Source organism: Leucoraja erinacea, chromosome 5 (genome assembly GCF_028641065.1).
Source record: "Leucoraja erinacea ecotype New England chromosome 5, Leri_hhj_1, whole genome shotgun sequence".
In the NCBI taxonomy this organism is placed as follows: domain Eukaryota; kingdom Metazoa; phylum Chordata; class Chondrichthyes; order Rajiformes; family Rajidae; genus Leucoraja; species Leucoraja erinaceus.
Window position 1 is genome coordinate 52,280,992 of NC_073381.1, and position 14,668 is coordinate 52,295,659.

At 43.6% G+C, this 14,668-nt stretch overlaps 1 long non-coding RNA gene across 1 annotated transcript; it reads right to left on the minus strand.

Annotated features, from left to right (window-relative positions):
* Nucleotides 1–10,584: 10,584 nt before the first annotated feature.
* On the minus strand, nt 10,585–13,952 carry LOC129696849 (uncharacterized). Its single transcript, XR_008723415.1, has 2 exons — nt 13,595–13,952; nt 10,585–13,498 (listed from the first exon to the last, which is right to left on the minus strand). It is a non-coding gene; the product is annotated as an uncharacterized LOC129696849 (long non-coding RNA).
* Between the last annotated feature and the right edge of the window lie 716 nt (nt 13,953–14,668).

A 14,668-nucleotide genomic window follows, 5' to 3' on the forward strand; every position in this document is an offset into this window, starting at 1 on the left:
ATGTATCGAGAAGAAACAGATAATACACATGCTGCCTACTTGAAAGAAACCGAGAAGGAGAGAAACAAATTATGGAAACAGGTTACCAGATTAATTGAGAAACAGAAGAAACTAATGGAATCAGAACAGAACGCGATAGAAGTGAAATCTAATATGAGCCAACTATGGAACCTCTGCAAAGAGGTTGTAAAGAAACAGAATGTGCTGCTGTGTTCACAGCCGTATTTTGGAGAATGCAGAAGACATACCCAGTGGTGGGAAGATAAGGTGAGGATATTCAATGGTTTCATGGATGAGGCAGAGGAGTAGTTATCTGAAATAATACCACAATTTACGAGCTTAGTAGCTGGATGTGCGAAGCAACAAGGTGCCAGAATGGAAGATAAAATTACACCACGAGATAATATCTTGAAAGTATCTCGATGAAGATCGACATAAATCTGGTTCAACAGTCAGTTCGGTATCAAGGGCTTCTGCTTGATTGGGAGTTGAAGCTGATCTAGCCGCTCTCAATAGAACCGGATGCCTTGAAGATGAAACATGATATTGAGCGACAAGAAGAAGAGATGAGACAACGGAACGATCAGAGGAAAGAAGAAATAAGACGAGAAGAAGAGATGAGATGAGAAGAAGAAGAGATGAGACAACGGAACGATCAGAGGAAAGAAGAGATAAGACAAGAAGAAGAAGAGATGAGACGACGAAAGAACAGAAGAAAGAAGAGATGAGGCGACGAAAGGAACAACTGGAACTAGACACAAAAATGGTGGTGGCCAAATCAAAGAAGAAGATATTGGAAAGAAAGGGTTCAAGATGCAGCTCTAGATCATCAAAGACGATGAGCTCTGGACCAAGAGAAAAAAACTACTCCAATTGAGTCAGCAGTTGGATCAATTCCACAATCGAGGTCCACCCGGTTTCATGGCTTTGAAAACCCATTGGAATAGAGTAAAATGGGTAAAACTTATTCTGAGCAAATGAGTGCTAGATCAAAACAAACTACTAATGGAGCGTCTGTGGATGCTCAGGACAAACTAATAGCAGACCACGCTTTTCCGAGGTCTGGTGCACAGGCTCGAGCAAGCCAATTTCAGTCACAGAGGCCTGTTTATCAACAGGTGGAGCCAAGCCAAGGTTATCAGGATGAATTATTGGCATTGGTGAAAAGGCAAATTGAATTCAACCAGATCATAGCTAGACAAAATACCTCTCTCATTCTACCACCAGCAGAAATTCATGCGTACGATGGAGATCCTTTGCGGTATGAAGCTTTCATAAGCGAAGAAAGCGAATGGTATGTTAGCATTCATAGCAAAAGGATTTGAGTATAGGAGCAGGGAGGTTCTATTGCAGTTGTACGGGGTCTTGGTGAGACCACACCTGCAGTATTGCGTACAGTTTTGGTCTCCTAATCTGAGAAAATACATTATTGCCATAGAGGGAGTACAGAGAAGGTTCACCAGACTGATTCCTGGGATGGCAGGACTTTCATATGAAGAAAGACTGGATAGACTCGGCTTGTACTCGCTAGAATTTAGAAGATTGAGGGGGGATCTTATAGAAACTTACAAAATTCTGAAGGGGTTGGACAGGCTAGATGCAGGAAGATTGTTCCCGATGTCGGGGAAGTCCAGAACAAGGGGTCACAGTTTAAGGATAAGGGGGAAATCTTTTAGGACCGAGATGAGAAAAACATTTTTCACACAGTGGTGAATCTCTGGAATTCTCTGCCACAGAAGGTAGTTGTGGCCAGTTCATTGGCTATATTTAAGAGGAAGTTAGATGTGGCCCTTGTGGCTAAAGGGATCAGGGGGTATGGAGAGAAGGCAGGTACAGGATACTGAGTTGGATGATCAGCCATGATCATATTGAATGGCGGTGCAGGCTTGAAGGGCCGAATGGCCTACTTCTGCACCTAATTTCTATGTTTCTATATAAGGGCATTAAAAGAAGTATTAGAAATGAAAGTTACAGATGAGAAGGAACGCTTACGATTTTTGGTGAAGTACACAAGCGGAGCTGTTCAGACACTGGTAGAAAGTTGTCAAATTGAGCCAAGCAGCCATGGCTATAAAAAGGCGAGAAGGTTACTTAAAGAACATTTTGGCAATTAACAGAGGATTGCTAACGCATACATGGAGAAGGCCCATGCTTGGAAAGAAATCAAGCCAGAAGATGGGAAGGCATTGAGTAAATATGCAATATTTCTGAGAGGTTGTTGCAGCTCGATGGAAAATCTCAGCCACATGGAAGAAATGTATTTTGCAAGTAATACAAGAGTCATAATTGGCAAGTTGCCCGGAAGACTGAGAGAAAAGTGGAGAGATAAAGCTGGTGAAATATTGGAAGAGAGGAACCAAGTAGCCAGGTTACCAAACCTGGTGAAATTCTTAGAAAGGGAAGTACGGTACATGTTAGAGCCACACTACGGGACTTTTGAAGATTATAAACCAATTGCAACTAACACAGGTTCTACCTTTACCAAAACTGAAGAAATATCAGAACCTATGAGAAGTAGTTTTGCTACCACAACCAGGCCTGTGGAAACAACAGATGTAATGAAAGTAAATGTATCTACTAGCAAGCAAATAGTGTTTTGTTTGTTATGTGATGAAGTTGGTCACGCCATAAGATGGTGTGAAGATTCAAGATGAAAGAATATGAAAAAAAAAATAATTTCTTGAAACAAAAGGGGATCTGTTTTGGATATTTGAAAAATGGACATATGGTGAGAGACTGTAAGAGTCCTATGATTTGTTCTAAGTGCAGGCAATATCATCCTGAAGCACTTCACAGCAGCTGCTGTCCGTCTGTCTTTTCCTTTTTTTTGTTTTCTTTTGTCTTGTTAGATGTATGTTTTAGTTTATTTTTAGTTGTGTATGTGTGGGGGGTGGGGGAAACTTGTTTTAACCTCTTTCTTCAAGGGGATGCAACCTTTTCTTTGTCATATCTCCATCTCCGTCTGTGCTGGGGCCTAATCGTGGAGCTGGCGGCCTCCAACTGGAACTGACCCCGAGGCTCCGGAGGCAGAGCCTGTGGACTCACCATCATGAACCTGGCCGACTTCGGGGCTGTGGTGGCGCTGCGGCTGCAGCCCGACTTCGGAGCCTCGGAGGCTTTGGCCGCGGGCCCAGTGGACGACAACATCGGGAGCTCGCAGGTCCCAGGTTGGTGACCGATTCTCCGGAGCTCCCGCAACAACAGCTTCGTCTGCTGGACTGGAGGTTGGCAGCTTCGACCGCCCCGGGCCGCGGAGTTTGAATCGGCCCGTTTGCTTGGATTCGGCCGCGGGAGTTACCATCACCCGGCGGGGGTCAACATCGAAAACCTGGATCACCTCAACGCAGAGGGAGAACAAGCAAGGACGAGATAAGACTTTAAGACTTTTTGCCCTCCATCACAGTGAGGAGGTGCCTGGAGTGACTGTGATGGATGTTAAACTGTGTTCATTGTGTGTTCTGTTACTTTATTTTCTGTCATGGCTGCAAGGTGTGCAATTTCGTTCAAACAATAAAGGAAACTCAAAATTAACTCAACTCAGAAGAACTACCAGAGCATTGGGAAGAAGAAGAAGAACTGGAACAAACGGATGAAGAGCTATCAGAGCAAATAAAAGAGGATGAACTGGAGGAAACGGAACAGGCGAGAAGCCAACTACTAGTGATGCTATCACCTCACCTCAAGTAACTGCTCATATTGGGGCCGGGGTTGAAGCTTGTAACTTTTCTATCTTACCAGTACAGGTAAGCAACAGCAAGACTAATACAGTGTTGCACATATGCTTTTCTGGATCACGGAAGTTCGACTACCTTTTGCACAGAAAAACTGACAAGAAGGCTGAATATTACAGGAGAAGGGACTAAGATTTGATTACGTACCATGATAAAGATAAAGTGAGCAAGAGTCATTACATTACGAGTATGGAGATATCCAGTTTGGATGAAGATAATTTTATACCAATATCTGAAGTGTTTACACATGGAACCATGCCTGTTGATCGTCAAAACATACCAAGACATGAAGACTTGAAACCATGACCTTACCTAAAGGATGTCAAGATATCTGAAATAAATTCTAGTGTTAATCTACTTATCGGAAAAAAATGTTTTGAAGGCGTTGGAACCTTTACAGATTGTTAGGAGCCAAGGTGATGAACCCATACAATCATGACTTCAAGGAAAGTACCAGCAAGGAATCTGAAGATATGTCGAATGAAGAGTTGAAGTTCATGGATACTATGAATTACTCAGTAAAGGTTCAGACACTATTGGCTAGACTTACCTTTCAAACAAGAAAGTGTTAATCTGCTGAATAATCGTCATAAGGCAGAGCAAAGCCACCAGCATTTGAAACGCAAGTTTGGCGAGAATACTAAATTTCATGAAGTAAGAATCTCTTTGAAGAATAATTTCTACAAGGATGATTACTTAAAATCCATGTCTACTGAGCAGGAAGCAATTCAACCAGTAGAACATCTGACTTCCCTTTGTAATAAGGGAGGATTCACACTTTCTAAGTGGATCAGCGACACTTGTGAAAGCATTCCACTAGATGCTAGAGCCAAAGAAACCAGAAAGTTGGATTTGGATAAAGACAATCTGCCAATGGAAAGAGCATTGGGAGTTACTAATGCTGTGCAACTGAAATATGTTAACATCGAAGAAAATACTGAGGATGAAGTTTCCAGAGAACTGACAGCGAACCGCTTCTTAAGCAATAAGAGATGGATCAATGAACTAAAATCTCTCTGTAAGCCAGAAAGAGAATGGTCAAAGCTTGAGCTGGGATTTGAAATCTCTGCTAATGAGCCGGAAATGAAATCAAACCTAACGGTGAACTACTGTATATTGGTAAAAATCCTGTTATTCTTGTGAAGGATTTTCACACTTCAACATTACTGTTACAACACATCCATGAGTTGATCGGACATGGAGGAAGACGTTTCATGCTATCATAGCTTTGGACTGTTATGTATTGGACTATCTATTGGGTATCATGCCTGATTTTAAGGGTTTGGTGCGCACGGTACGACTTTAAACTAAAACCAGTGTTTTAATAACATTAATAATCAAGTTATGCTTGCTTCTAGAAGGCGAAAGTGAAGATGGAAGAGTCAATGAAAAATTCTGATTGCGGATATATAATATATGCTATTTTTTCCCCGTTAGTATAGTGGTTAGTATCCCCGCCTGTCACGCAGGAGGCCGGGGTTCAATTCGCCGATGAGGAGCCACGGGGTTCATATCCCCGATTTTTTTTGCTTTTTGAAATATGGTAAGCCTTCAAGGTTCCTTTTTTGATGTTTATTAATAATTTCCTTGTTATATACTCAGAACAATTATCGGTATATAGTGGCCATTTGGCTTGTTTTGCATGTCATTGACGATGGCATGTGTCTTTAAATTTTAGACTGCCCGTTATATTGTGGGTGGGATTTATGACGTATTTTAGGGGGTGTTTGGAGCTAAGTTTCCTGCGCAGAAGCTTAGTTTTTAGTTTAGTTTAGGACCAGCATGGGAAAGGTTTACCATGCGAAGTGTAACGGAGACACGAGGAGTTTTCTAACGTTTAAAGCAATGTGCTGGAGTTCGATGAAGATTATAATGTGTGAGAAGTTTGGGTGTACCTTATTGTTTTTCATCAACAATAAAGAATTTATTAATCAAAGGACTGTGTTTCGACTGTGTTTATCTGTGAAGAAGCCCTGAAGGTCCCCGACGGAGAGCTTGCATGTGTAAAATGACATCCCCCTTAAGCATGTAGTCCATTTAACGGCTAGAGGGAGTAATCTCTTGAACGATATAAAAATCTGCCGCTACACAATGATCAAGTGAGTAAATTTGCAGTTGAAACTGGAGGAGAATCCCATCTCGTATTGGAAAATGGGCTACAATTCAAATACAAAATATTAATATGCAATGTTCCAATTCACTCAGGCAGAGGAAAGTGTGAACTCATTGACTAGAATAAAAAGAGGCACTTAATTCCCCTCTTGAGCTCCACACAAAGTTTACATCTACAGCAAGGTTGAGCAGCTGTTGAGAACACAGGGTCAAATTTAGTCAATCAGCAATTGTTATCCTTTTATTGATGGAAAAAAATTATTTTTATTGACAGAAAAAGTATTATGTGAACTGTGCAGAGCTTACCTCTTGATTATTCAACCCAAGTCTGGCTTGTTAATTGCCCTCTTTTACTATAGTGATTGATGCACAATGTATGCAGCCCTCCATATCTTCTCTGGAACAGCATTTACAGTAGTTATGTTTCTTATTTTAATTGATTTGCAAACAACAGCAATCTGGAACTGAGAAACATCAGAATTAGAGTGATCGTTAGATTTGATTATGTTTCTGTTGATAAAACCTACGTCACATTTCAACAGGGATGAATTTGCCAGAAAGAGAAAGGATTTGGAAGATTGATTTAGGGATACTATAATCTTTGAGGAGGTTGATCATTTATACCATTTGGGTTAAACAAAGGTTGCAAAGTAAAACATGAATGCCAAAAACAAATATTCTGGAGTATTTTGCTGAGCATCAAGTGCACATGGATAGGAAATTAGGCTAGGTTTATCAGAGAGAAATAAAATCTACTATTAGAACATGCAAAATAACAATGATAAACATGATTGTTAATAACTGAATGGATAAAAACAAGACATTTGTGTAAAGCAAAATTAGCAAAGAAAACACAAATCCATGGTAGTGCAAGTGGTGGTCTATGGTGTTTCAATGCCTAGGTACAATTAGGATTATTTGGGCCAGTTCAGGAACATGATAGTTGTAGGAAAGTAACTATTCCTGAATCTGGGGTATGTACCCCTCAGGCTTTTGTGCAATGGTAGCAGCAAGAAGAGCGTTTTAACTGAATGGTGGGGATCTTTGATGATAGAGGTTTAAGTTTATTATTGTCGGGTGTACCAAGGTCCTGTGAAAAGCTTAGTTTTGTATGCAATCAAACAGATTGGCTATACCATACATAAAGGCAATCGTCAAACTCAAGTACAATAGGTAGAGCAAAGGGGAAGATACGGAGTGTATAATATAATTCTCAGCATTGTAGTAATCATTTTAGAAGCAGTGGTCATGTAAATGCAATCAATGGTGGGCAGGGCTGAGGCATTTGTGTCAGTGGTCAGTGAGGAGAAGATGATGTCACCAATCCAGACTGATTGAGGTTGGCCAATGAGGAAGTCAAGTGTGCAGTAGCAAACTGAGGCACAGTTGCCCAGGTTTTGGCAATTGGTGATTAATTGGGAGGCGTGCATGCCAAGCTGTCGTCAATGAACAGCAGCATGATGCATGTGTTCCATTGTCCAGATAATCTAGAGTGAACAGCCAGTGAGAAAGTGCCTACTGTTGACCAGTTGTGGCAATAGAAAAATTGAAGGTAATATCTGAGGCAGGAGTTGATTCTCACTATTACCAACCTCCTGAAGCACTTCATTATGGTAGATGCAAAGTCATGCTCTCCAATAGCTCTCCTACCTTTGACATGATGCTCACTGGCCTAAAATTCCCTGGATTCTCTCTACTTAATTTCTTAAATAAAAGAACAACATTAGCTACTCTCCAGTACTCTGGAACCTCGGCTGTGGCTAGAGAAGATGCAAAGGTCTTCGTCAAGTCTCATACGATCTCCTCTCTTGACTCTCTCAATAACCTGGGGATTTATCCACCTTAATGCTCTTCAAGAAACGAATTATTGGCCAGGTGGGCTAAGGAATGTTGATGGAATTTAATACAGAGAAATGTGAGGTGTTGTATTTTGGGAAGTCTAACATGGGCAGGACCAACACAGTAAATGGTAGGGCTCTGGGAATGTTGTAGAGTAGATGGATTTAGGAGTGCAGGTGCATAGTTCTTTGAAGGTGGCATTGCAGATATATAGGATGGTCAAAAAGGTTTTTGGCACATTGGCCTTCATCTGTCAGAGTATTGAGTATAGAATTTGGGAGGTTATGTTGCAGTTGCATAAGACATTGGTGAGACCACATTTAGAGTATTGTGTTCAGTTCTGGGCACCATGTTATAGGAAAGATGTTGTCAAGCTGGAAAGGTTACAGAGAAGATTTACATCAATCAATTTATACCTCATGCCGCTTCAACAAAGCCACCAGCTTAATCAGGATGTCCCACCCTGGCCAGTCCCTCTTAGAAGATTAGATTAGATTAGATTAGACTTTATTAATCCCCTTATTCAGGGGAAATTCAGATGTCCTTGCAGCACACTAATAAAAATACAACACAGTATTCATGAAGAAATTCAACACCAAACATAAAACACCCCCCACAGTGATTCCCACTGTGGGGGAAGGCACAAAGTCCAGACAAACATATAAACAAAGAATATAGGTGCCTTCGGCCATTCAGCCCTTCGAGTCAGCACCGCCATTCAATGTGAGCGTGGCTGATCATCCAAAATCAGTACCCCGTTCCTGCTTTCTCCCCATATCCATTGATTCCATTAGCCCTAAGAGCTATATCTAACTCTCTCTTGAATACATCCAGTAAATTTTCAAGAGGGAGTTAGATTTAGCTCTTAGGGTTAAGGGAATCAAGGGACATGGGGAAAAAGCCGGAACAGGGTACTGATTTTGGATGATCAGCCATGATCATATTGAATGGAGGTGCTGGCTCGAAGGGCCGAATGGCCTACTCCTGCAGCTATTTTCGATGTTTCCATGTTTCTATGATTTGGCCTCCAACTGCCGTCTGTGGCAGAGATTTCCAGAGGCTCACAACTCACAGAGTGAAAAGGTTTTTCCTCATCTCAGTCCTAAATGGCCTACCCCTTATTCTTAAACTGTGACCCCCTGATTCTGGACTCTCCCTAGATCGGGAACATTTTTCCTGCATCTAGCCTGTCCTGTTAAAAAAATTATATGTTTCTATAAGAAAGCCCCTCATCCTTTTAAATTCCAGTGAATATAAGCCCAGTTGATCCATTCTTTCATCATGTGTCAGTTCTGCCATCCCGGGAATTAACCTGGTGAACCTATGCTGCACTCCTTCAATAGCAAGAATGTCCTTCCTCAAAATGGGAGACCAAAACGACAAACAATACTCCTGGTGTGCTCTCACCAGGGCCCTGTACAACAGCAGTAGGACCTCCTTGCTCCTGTACTCAAATCCTCTCGCTATGAAGTCCAACATGCCATTTGCTTTCTTCACTGCCTGCTGTACATGCATGCATGCTTTCAGTGACTGATGTACAAGCACACCTAGGTCTTGTTGCACCTCCCCTTTTCCTAATCTAACACCATTCAGATAATAATTTGCCTTCTTGTTCGTGCCACCAAAGTGGACAACCTCACATTTATCCACATTGGCCACCCTGTATAGGGTATGGCTGCCCAGCCTGCTGCTGTCCATTTTTTCACCTTTTTAAAACATTTTTAGTGAGTTAAAGTGTTTTGTTTCTGGAGCTCGTCTTTTTTATGTGGGGGGTGGGGAGGGGGAAAGGGAGAAACTGCTTTTCAAGGTCCCTACCTGGTTGGAGTGGCAGCTTTTCTCCTGGCTGCACCTTCGACGTCCTCGCAGCCTACCAGCGGGCCTGGAGTGGTGCTTCCTGTCGGGCCGGCCAGAACCTCGGCTTCGGCGGTGGCACAGCGTTGGAGCGCTGGAGCAATATCGCAGAGCGGGCGATGCCTTGCTCGGGTCGCCACGCTGGAACTCCGGTGAGCTGAGACCGCCGATAAAAACATCGCGGAGTTGCGGGTCTGTGGTGCGGCCAGCCGCGGGCGGCGGCGGCGCTGAACTTTACATCAGGAGCCTGGGATCTCTCGCCAAGATCGCCAGTGGTGGAGCTCCATCCAACGCGGCCTGTCAGCCATGAAATCCGCGGTCTCCCGTAAGGAAGTGGCCATTCCAGGTTTCCCATGCCGCTGTGAGGATTCTCCCGACGCCGGAGCACCATCATCCTGCGAGAAGGGCCTGGAACATCGGGCCTCTGTAAAGGCGACTGCAGAGGCCTCAATAGGCCTGACTATGGGTAGACATGGGGATGGGGACTGGACATTGTGCCTTCCCTCATAATGGGTTCTCGTTTAATCTTACTATTTTACTTCGGAGTCACGTGAATGACTACGTGAAGATTTCAAAGCTCTGTGATTTTATGCCGGTTACGAATCCAGGCGTCACACACTGAATGGATTGACCATGGATGCGTGTAATCATTAAAGCATTCAGACATTACGTAGTTAAGTAAAGAAACTGATGCTTTAAATGAAAGAAAAGTTTTTTAAAAAAAGTTACCCCTCCCAACCTTGGGGGGGGGGGGGGGGGGGGGAAACTAAGGGACAGAACTTAAAATGGTACGTGCAAACACCCCCAGTCCAGTTATGGGTTTGTTATAGAACCGTTGGACCGTTATTTCATTCGTCCATCCTGCAGGCACTAGAATGTCGTCAAGGGGCACGACCACAGCTCTTGCTGCCGACGTAGATGCAGCCCTGGTGGAGTGAGATTTAACCATATAAATGTTTACTCCTGCTACCGCCATTACCTCTTTTGACCATCTGGAGATGGTTTGAGTTGACACCTTTTGGTGTGGTTTAAAAATTTTTTTTTTTTAATGGCTGATGAGGACCGATTGTTCTAAGCCTCTGAGGTTCTCCGTAACTCTCAGATAGTGGTGTTAGTATGTTACCACCCAAACAACCGTTGGTCCTCTGGATATGCCAATAACTGGATCTCCATCCCTGGCATTCCTGGCCTGCTCTGTTTATCAGGTTCCTGATTAGGAATGTTATGTTGTTCATATTGGTGGTCATGTAGTCCAACCGTAGCTTTTGCAGTGTCTGGATTCTTTGTCAGCATACCACCTTCAGGGTTAGTTATAGGCGGTCCCCACGGTCAAAGTAGGGTTTGTACCACACCCACATCCCATGTGTCAGTGTACCTTGGCCTTGGAGGTCTTAAATTGTAAATTCCCTTCATGAATTTTGTTGTAAAGGGATGCGTTCCTATCGAACTGTGCCCTGCTTCCGGCATCAGATTGGAGGAGAGTGCGCCTCTGGCACTATATATGCACTATAACTTAGTTTATAGTTATAGTACAGTTGATAGGAACTCCAAGACATCCGTTATCCGAACTGTGTTGTATTTGTTCGGACAGTCCTATGCCTTGAAATGGCCTCCTCAGAATCTGCAGACCAACAAGTTATACGTTCATGTAGTGGATGATTGCTCCCTGTAACTGGGTTCACTAGGAGGTCCCTGCTCTTGGGTACAGCCATTACTGGCTGGACTATAATTCCCAACATTTTTGGGGACCAGGCTTGAGTAGGCCAATCTGGCACTACCAATATGCCTGTGGCTTAGTCTTGCTTGATTTTTGTCAAGCATCGGTTTGTGAGACAAATTGGCGGAAAGCATACATAAACATTCCTCCCCAATTGAGGGAGAAAGCATCCACTGCCTTGCTCCTGGATCCAGCTCGCAGGACACGTATCTGGGTAACTAATGGTTAGTCTAGATGCAAACAGATCAACATCTGGTATGCCAAATCGTGTAGTTATTTTATTAAATACTGTCTAATTCAACATCCATTCTGTATTGTTATTAAACATTCGTGATCCAGCATCCGTCACCGTGTTATATCTACCTCGTAGATTTCCCAAATATTCCTCTTGATACACCAGTGCCAAATGAGGTTCGACAATCTGTCGTAAGATACAGATTTTACACCACCCTTGTTAATGGATATATACCACCGCAGTGGTGTTATCAATCTGAATTTGAACAAGCACCAGTTGCATATCGCTACAGAGAACCTTGAGTCCATATTGTGCCCCCAACAATTCTGGGTAATTCCGGGTAATTCTAGGTAATCCATGTGTTGGGGTATTACAGACTCCTGCTCATTCCATCTGCCCCCACAGCTTTAGACTGTGTTGGTGTCTCCCCATCCTTAGCCGCTTGCATAGGTCTGAAGAACCCTCGATGGCTTTCGAGCAAAATTTCCCTGAGCTGTCTCCCATTCGTTATCCACCATAGTTACTCAACAATGGCCTCTGCTGGCAATCCATAGTTTGCCAATTCGGCCTGCATGTAATCTAAGTGTTCGTTCCTTTGCTTGCTGTAAGTTCTGGTAATGCAAAGGCCCATACTGCTGGGAATGCAGCTACTATTTGCCAATTACACTCGCTGTTTGCCTGATAGATGGCTAGAATTTGACTATCAGGTTATTGCAGGCTTAATTTATATTGTCGTTTGCCCCTGGGCAAAGTCACCAACATATTTACTGTTTTTGATAGTAAATTCTAGGTAATCAATTTACCTTGTAGGTGTCAATTTTGATTTAACTGGATGGATGAGGTAACCAATTCTTTCAAACAGGGTTTTGGTTTGCTTGACTGATGCTTCTGCCAATTCTTGGTGACTTCAAAATGAAAATGTCCTCCAAATATGCCATTACTATGTGGTTTTGAGACCTTTGTAGTCCCTGAATTGGTTTCCGTAGTTTAGTCAATAGTCTAGGAGCTGATGTCAACCCATTTGGCAGAGCCATGCCATCCAGTTAAACTTCAAATATCTCCTGTTCTTAATGAATAGACACCGAATAGTATTCATCTTTGAGGTCGATGCATGCCATGTGAGCATTTTATAGGAAACTCCTATAAAACAGTTGTTAGACCATAACAAAAATGGCTATTTCTAAATGTCTGTACTGCACAAATGAGTTAAACCTGGATGAAGTGACATCCTCCATCTGTCACCTGTCCTGGAAGCCAATCCTGCCCAAAATACTGGGCCTGCCTTGAAGACAATTCCGGTCCGAGTTCCAAGTCTGCTTGGAACCTATGTATGTTGTGCAGTAAAAAATAATCACATGTTGTTATCTGTTTTTTAAAACCAGATCTGAAATTCATGTTATTGTCATTTTGAACAAAAACACAAGAGTAAAATTACCAACATGTAACTGGTCCACAATCCCTTGTTTCAGTAAACCCAGACCCACCTACCTCCATGGCTACCGGTGGTCTTGTGGTAAGCCCAAAGGCCCCTGATGCGGGTTCCTTTTCTCTCCTTGATTGGGAGTTGGACTGGTAGGAAGTGTGGATTCCATGTTTCTCCTGACCTCTGTTTGGGTCTTGGTCTGAAAACCTTATCATACTGAGCCTGCCTTGTCGGACAGTTCTGGCCATAATTCTGAGTCGGCCTTGAAAGACGACTCTGATCATATTTCCGTGCCCAGCTTTCAAGCTACCACCGGCTTCAGTGAACTGCTTACCCCCTATGGAGGTGTGGGGTGTGTTGTCGCCTACTGATGAAGTTTGCTTGTCGTTGGTACCTTGATTGGTCCGACAGTTTTTGCTTCCTTCTTCTGGTCTTACCTGAAGAGAGGATTCGGCGGCTGGTTTCTCCAAAGTCACCCTGATAGCGCTGTTCCCTTGCCGGCATTTGTGCGGATATTCTGCCAACTGCTGTCTCTTGAGGCCATATGCATGTGCTTCAGTATGTTCATACTTTAATTCGAGATCAGTTACCTACTGATCTCGAAACCAAATTTCGTTTGAACGTTATGTGAGGTTCAAATGACAAATAAATGGTATTGTATAGTATTGTAATTCGAGATCAGTTACCTACTGATCACTCACACTCCTCTCCATTGAGAGTGAGATTTGTAGGTAGCCCTGAAAACAGGTGCTGCCGCAGGCCCCTGAGGATACCTGCGCTGACATGGCCCCTCCAGCGGGCCTAAATGAGATTCTTGCTTTGGGTCAGACTGAAACTGACCGTGAATGCTCCTCTCCTCAGAGCAGGAGACATTTTCTAGATCTCTATCCAGGGAAGCACCCAGTGGAACCTGGATGATTGCAGAAGTATTTCTTTTCTTTTGTGCTTATTATTTATTTTATGTAAAGCTTTTTGGTGCCAGTTAACTTAAACAGTGCTATATAAGTAAATGTTACTTACTTACTTCCTTTCTTCTGCTTGTCCCTGGGAAGGTTCTCCCCCCCCCCCCCCCCCCCCCTGGTTTTGTACTCTGATTCAGAATGGTTTCTTCCATATGTAGTTCCCCCTCCAATGGGGAAGACATTGGGGTGCCCCATCATGCGAGGCTCCCGGTACTGCCTGCTGCTGTAGGCCCGGGCTGACACAGCTCTCTCCTTAGAGCAGGTTATTGTTGGAGCAACTTCTCCAAAAGTTGCTCCTATGTAGGAGAGTCGTCCTCAGACGCTCTCCGTTGAGGGAGGGTATCCCTTTCCCACCCCGGACTCTTCTGAGTCAACGGGTTGTTTGACTTGCGGGTGGATTTTCCCGTACTGCAGGACCACCAACGGATCTCTCCTCCTGCAACAAGTCTCCTGCCGGATCAGCTGCTGCGCTGTGTCGGGAAACACCGTCGCCCGCTACTGGGAAATGCTGCGGTCTTCGGCAGCCGACTTCCCCGCGGACCGTATCCTCGACATCTGGGCCCTGAAACTACAAAAAGTTTCAAGCCCGAAAGAACGCAGGTAAGTGATTCAACTTTCCTTACCTGCCATCCTAACGGCCTGGGAGGACGCAGTGCCTCTCCAGTCTGTCGCGCGTTGCGTTCAGACGTAATGACGCGCACGCAGACGGACGGCCCTTCTTTACGTAGTCACTCACGTGACTCCGAAGTAAAATCATGTATTGTCTTTCGCTGACTGGTTGGCATGCAACAAAAGCTT